The following is a 7,529-nucleotide window of genomic DNA, read 5'->3' on the forward strand; positions in this document are numbered from 1 at the left end:
GTTACTAACGGGGGGAAATAGGGGGGTACCATGGAGAAGTGACCATGGAGCGTCTTCAGTTACTAACGGGGGGGAAATAGGGGGGTACCATGGAGAAGTGACCATGGAGCGTCTTCAGTTACTAACAGGGGGAAAGAGGGGGGGGGACCATGGAGAAGAGACCATGGAGCGACTTCAGTTACTAACGGGGGGGAGTAGGGGTACAATGGGAGAGAACAGCGTTAGCTGAAGCTGTTGCATCCGAGATAGACATGATTTATTTTAGAATTTGACGTCTGTGATTAATACCAGTTACTGCCCCTAGCTTAGCTGAGGAGGACCGTTTTGCATTACGTAAGGCTCGGAGATGCGAAGAATTAAAAAAAAAAAAAAAGTCAATAAATACAATAACGTTTTCTTAAATGTAAGACCCTGCGTTCTTTTCATGCAAAGTTGTCACTCCATATGAAAAGTGTTAGTAGCCTCATGGCAAAAAGATGATAGGCAATTTAATTAATTCACAGAGCAAGATTTTAAGGGCAATTTTTAACTTGCTGGATCCAGGTTAGGTGGGCTAATGCCTGCTTAAACTCTGAAGTATCTTAAATGGCTTGTAAAGGATTAGGTGTGGCCACACTCCACAAAAATATGGGATCTGGGGTGGGGGGGAGAAATGCCACTTATTGTTTCAGCTATGCTGGAATTGTGGAATATTGCTTGTAGTACTATTTTTTTGAAATTATCCCCCCTACCGCCTTTCTCACTCTCTCTCTGCCCCCTTTACTTTTATTTATAATGTATGCATTGCAGTTGAACTACTACCATGAGACACGTTTCTTCACATTTTGTTTCTCAACTTTTCCCCTTTTTAAAAATAAATAAATGTGGAGAATAATGTGGACTACTGCTTAATATAGAACATTTGTTTTATTTTCCTTTCTTTCTTTATTTTATTTTCTTTTATTATTATATATATTATGTTTTTTACAGTTTAATGCATTAAAGATGCCCGAACAGACCCTTTATACAGCAGATATTTTGGTAGAACACAGCTGAAGGTAAAGGGGTTTAATTGTGGGTGTGTTTTCATTTAGTTGTTTTTGTGTACCCATTATATGAAGTTAAGTGTCCACACCCAGCAATTGAATATGACCACCTTCTGCTGTGTTTTCGGCTCTGCTGTGATTTGGGGTTTCCATTAGGTGTTCTCACCGTTTTCACCCTAACAAAAACTGTAGATATTGTCGCGCCACTCCTCCGGGTGTCCGCGAAAAAGAGATGATATTCATTGTGAAATGATTTTTTTTTCTCTCATAATGTATCTTTATTATCTGTAATTCCAGGATGTATATTACCTTCTTTCAATTAAAGGGTAAGTGCTTTGCATTAAAACCTGCGGTCACGTATTCTTCTGTTTGCATCTCATGTACATGGCCGACTTCACCACTTTTCAACCTATCGTTCATATAATTGTTTATTGTTTATTGAATGGATCCCCATTAGCTGACGCCGGGGCGACAGCTAGTCTTCCTGGGGTCCATATAAAATACATACAAAAAGTACATAAATACATAATTACAAATACATTCAACAAGATTAAATACACGAAAATACATAATTACAATTTATTCTATAAAATTAAATGCAACATAATAAGAATAACATTATGGTCATGTGGTCAGCTGTAACAAGTGTTCCTTTAAAGCATATTTGAAAGATAATTTATTTTGTATTATATTAATGTGAGGCGGTAACATGTTCCAAAATGATATTGATCGATACATAACTTTGTTTAAGGAGGTTCGTTTTTGGAGCAGGGAGTGTTAAATGACCGAGGCTGGCAATTCTGGTGTTATGATTACGTCTGTCACTTGATTTTAATAACTGTTTGAAGAAGTAATCTGGTGTTTGTTTAGAAATTATGTTTCTAACAAACATGAGAACACTACAATGGAGTTTGTTTTTAACAGATAACCAGGACAGGCGTTTATGCATATATTCAATATTTGTGCGAGTAGAACAATGAAGTGCCAGTCTAGCAGCTCGGTTCTGAACAAGTTGTAGGCAACAGTGTAGTCCACCTGAGGGTGGGGAAGCAGAGCATCAGCCACCGTGGACAACGGCCTCCAGCTGGAGAACCCACCAACAAGCCACGATCGTGACTCCACTGGTGAGCCTCCTCCCAGCCTGTCCAAGCAGCCCCTGCAGCAGCATAAGCCCAGAACCACCTCTGCAAACCTGGTCGGCAGCCCATGCCTCTGGTCTCCGGGAGTGAGGGGGAGGGTGGGGCTGGACATTGGGGAGGGTGGGGCTGGACATTGGGGAAGTGTGTGGGACAATGTTGTTTGAGGGGTTTTATTATTTTAGGTATAGCAACCCTGTTTCAGAGTCTGTTGTTGTTTATGTTAGGAATGGTAACCCTGTGTCAGAGTCTGGTGTTAAGATTTTTGTTTTGCTTGGTATGGGGGGGGGGGGGGGGGGAGTAGGTTTCGGCTGGGGATTCAGCCTCAGTTTAACGAGGGGGGTATGTGAGAGGGAGGATGACTGAGTTAAGCAGTCACACCTGGCCTGAGTCAAACTAGAACTGGACTCAGAGCTGGGTGTGGCTGCGCACCTGTTGTGCATGGACTTGATCAAGGCACAACAGGATAAATCAGTCATCTCCACAAACACTGAGAAAAGAGCTTCTGTCCGGACAGTGGGGAGCTATCTGCTTTCCTGTGTAAAGTGTCATATGTTGTGTTATTCCTGGCACATGGAGGAATAAAAAGGTCAACTTAAGGAAGCTGCCCTGTGTTGTGTCCTTCCTTGCCCTGGGTAGTGACTAGTCGGTCACAGTGACAAAACACCAATGACTGCAACACTTGACCCATGACTGAGGATGTCAAGTATGTGGAGCACTTCCTGACCATGGCTATACCTCTACCCATTTTAGTTACAATGCCATCAATATGGTCCGACCATGATAATTCACTGTCCAGTAAAACTCCAAGTAGTTTAGTGATAATTGGTCCTCATATTCATGGTCCTAATGTTCATGATTAATAGTTGGCCAAATTTGTGACCTGTGGTCTACGATCACCTCTGTTTGTTCCAACCCAACTCCATTGGAAAACTTTGTGACAGAAGCTGAAAGTGAAAACGTATATGCAGGCAAACTCAAACTAGTTTTTCTTGATTCTGAATCCATTGTAAGGGAAACTGGTTTAGACTAGTCATTGGTTAGACCAGTCATTAGTCCTACAACTACAACCTATTTCAAACCCTCACCCTAAACCTAACCTCCCACAGGGCAGCACACCTAAACCTAACCTTAACCCATGTCTAACCAATAGACCGTGAGCCAGGGGGGTTGGTCTGTACCATCTGGCTGAATAAGGCTCATAGTGATTTTTGTGAAGGTATACATGTCTAGAGTTAGAAAATATGTGATAGCATTGCACCAGTGGTAGCTTTATGAGTGCTATCATGCATTTTATTTTATAACACTAGGCGAAAATTGCATGGATCAATATGAAAAAACATAGTAATACACCCTCCCAAAAATTATAGAAAAGGTTTTTCCAATTGGTTCTGGTACCTCTAGGCATGTTTAACAATATACTGAAAATCTAGGAAAATATATGTTCCGGAAAGGCGTCATTTTCAAGATGGCGTCCAATATGGCTGCCAGGAGCTTAAAATGGCTAACTAATACTAATTCATCATTATTTGGGGTTTTAGGGCTAAAGGAATGTGGCTGAATCAGTGAAAGTGATCAGTTGATTATAGGGATGTGCCGATGAGACATTTTGGCCGATATCGATATCCGATATAATTAATTGCTGTTAATCTCATGTGCTAAAGGTCAGGTTAATGTCTATCTCATAAGCAGGTGTGTCCAAGCATGCAGCAGATACAGTATGGTCACTGGTTGCACAGTATTCACCTTACCATTGATATGCACCTATTTTTTGTTGTAACCTACAGCAGGGGTATTCAACTAGATTGAACTGTAGAATGATGGTGTGTGGGGGGCCGCACAGCGTGCACGCTTTACTGAAAATGTGGGGGTTCTCAAAATACATTTTGTGCTCAAACACAAAGATGTATACATTTGTGCACAGTAATGAGCAGGATAATATGTCTATACAGCTATATGCTAGCTAAGATATATGTAGACCTATTTGACAGTGCATACATATAATTGCCTTGACATTAACGACCTTCAATGAGCAACACACACCCCTTCTGCCCCACCCACCCCCTCTGCAGTACTCTAGTCTAAAGTGACTGTCTCATTTGAGTAATTTCTCTCCAAAATCCCTTGAATATGATGGAATATGATTCAGGATTACTGTCATTATGGTAATCTCACACTTAATATTGCACACACCATACCTGTAACTTTCATTAGCAAGGAAGAAAGGAAAAAAAACACCTTCAGTGTCAATGATGGATACTGCATTTGGTCATGATGAGGCAGGCAGGCATCATATGTCCCCGACGCATGCTCCGTGAATAAACTGATGTGCTTGCCTTGTTGGTGTATTGAGGTGTATCGGGTGGACCTACAGTATACAGTACAGAGCATTAGAATGGGACAGTCCTGTGCAACCTCATATCCATGTGCAAAGGCAAGATCGGAGCACAAAATACTGGCAGGGAACTCCCCAGACTACCCTGATGTGCTGGGTGAGTTGGGTGTCACAATGTAACAATCTGTTGCTCCTGTTGTACCACGACAGTTGTACTCGTATACAAGTGGAATGTGGCAGACCACCAAGCTCAATTTGAAAGTTCGGGTGATGTCACACAATTTGGATGGGAGATCCACATTTTGCTGATGAGATGTTCAAGCTACAAATGAGAAGTGATGTTGATAATAAAGAGGATATACTTTTGACGATGAGGTAGACCAGGATTTGGGTAAGATATTGCTGCCAATCAAGAGGGCTAGGGGGATGTGGTGGGTTGATTTTATGATCCTGATTATGAGTTGAAGCTTACAGATATTGAATGTAGTTGCAAAAGATAAATATTATCATATTTTCTTATGCTATTATTACAAACACCAGTTCTTGTGATGTTATTGACAGTTATTTTTTATAATTTAAGTTGTTACTGACACGATTGTCAGTAAGTGTTTTGAGAGACTGGTGAGAGACTACATCTGCTCCATACTGCCTGCCACGCTGGACCCATGGCAATTTTCTTATCGTCAAAATCGATCAACTGACGATGCAGTTGCCTTGGCCGTATATACACTCTGCACTCTCCCACCTGGACAAGAGGGGGAAGAACAGATGTGTACGGATGCTCTTTGTGGACTACAGTTCTGCCTTTAATACCATCATACCAAACCAACCAGACTGGACACGAAGCTCAAGGACCTAGGCCTGCACTCGACCATGTGCAGCTGGTCGAGTGCCGGACGGCCAGACTTTCTGTCCGGCCGCCGTCAGGTGGTGAGGATGGGCAACATCATGTCGGACCCCCTGACCCTCAACACAGGAGCCCCCCAGGGCTGCGTGCTGAGCCCTCTACTCTACTCACTGTACACACACGACTGTACAGCCACGCACAGCTCCAACGTCGTGATCAAATACGCGGACGACACAACAGTGATGGGCCTGATCGGCGACGATGACGAGACGGCCTACAGAGCAGAGGTTCGAACGCTGACACAGTGGTGCCTGGCTCTAAACGTCAGCAAAACCAAGGAGCTGATCGTGGACTTCAGGAGGCCAGAGAGAGAGTGCTGCAGTGAAGCAGGTCAGCGACTTCAAATTCCTCGGGATACACATCTCGAGGGACCTGAAGTGGGCCACACACACAACCAAAGTGGTGAAAAAAGCCCAACAACGGCTCTACTGCCTGAGGTGCCTGAAGAAGTTCAGAGTGAGCCCCCCCCCCCGCATCCTCAGAGCGTTCTATAAGAGCACCATCGAGAGTATTCTGACGAGTGGCACCACTGCCTGGTTCGGGAACTGCACCGCTGCAGAACGGAAAGCACTGCAGAGAGTAGTGCGAACAGCACAGCGCATCGTGGGAGGGGAGCTTTCCCCACTCCAGGAAATACACGAGAGATGTTGTGTGGCTAAGGCTGAAAACATTATCAGGGACATCCATCACCCCAGCCATAGCCTGTTCAAGCCACTGCCGCGCCCACGGCCGGGCAAACGCTACATGAGCATCAAGAGCAGCACCTCCAGACTCTGAACAGTTTCTACTTGTCAACAGTTAGACTGCTGAACAAGAACTAGGACTGGTGACGCCGCACAGACTGAACTGAATTGGTCTCCTTTTAGTAGAGACTACTTTATATATACACAGGCTACATCACTGTTATTTATTTTTTATATATGCATACATATTGTACCATGTAGATTAGTCATGTACTATGCACTTTATGTCTTCTTTTAACTGCAATGATGAGCCTGCACAACAAGAATTTCACCCATGTGATGTGACAATAAAGTTTGATTCTGATTTGTTGTTCTCCCATAGGTGAAATTTAGCATTGACCAGACCTTTAACATGTGAGATTGACCTGATATAAAAGAAAAATAGCTTCAGGAATGCATTCTACACATATGAAAATCCAATGAGCTCGCCGCTGCGGCCGCTCAGTGGCCTTTTTGGATTATGCCAATTACCAAAGTTTGGGCAACCAAGCTAAAATTGTCCCCAAATACAAATCAACAACAAAAACTTCATATGAAACAGCATTATTAGGTTTGGTATTGAACAGATAGAAGTGTCAAATGGACTAAAAGGTGATATTAATGTAATGGTGAACGGAAAGTTATCTTATGCATTACTTACACTGTACACTATATTTAGTTCATTGAATTTCATAAAACATTTCCTTAGAATTTATGTTCTAAGATGGTTTTAAATATTTACAGTTATTTACAGAAGGAACATTTGTGTTACATCTTTCATGAAAACAGAAGTACGTCTCATGTAATATATAGTCACTATATGTTGTCTCTAGTCTCCTGTAATAGATAACATTTCTAGATGTGCTAATTTTAACAACTTTTCAGATAAATATATAGTCTGAGCTGTATCCCAACCATTCTTCAAAGATATATGATCAATAATAGGAGAGAACCATCAGTTTGAAGTAGAATGCTCCATTCGGATTTGGAAAATTGTGTTTTGGCATGTGGTTATAAATGGAGTGAAACACACAGAAAGCTACCACAGATGCAATGCTATCACATTTTTCCTAGCACTAGGGATGTATACCTTCCCAAAAATCACTTTGAGAATTATTCAGCCCTTTGGGGTCCTGGCTCACGGACTACAATGACTATAGTCTAAACTAAGTATGCACCCCCATTGGGAGCATTTGTTTTGCACAAAAAGCTATGGATATCTGTACGTTAGTGTGGTAACATGGTTTTAAATATTCAGTCCTTTACACCAACAGTGGAGGAAACATGCAAGGAACCACGGTTCAACCACCCTGCTCGGTGGGGGGCAGTTAGGTTTAAGTGCCTTGCTCAAGGGCACATTGACACAAAGACGGTAAGAGCTGGGAATCAAACCCAGGACCCTTA

Source organism: Electrona antarctica (genome assembly GCF_951216825.1).
Source record: "Electrona antarctica genome assembly, chromosome: 10".
In the NCBI taxonomy this organism is placed as follows: Eukaryota; Metazoa; Chordata; class Actinopteri; order Myctophiformes; family Myctophidae; genus Electrona; species Electrona antarctica.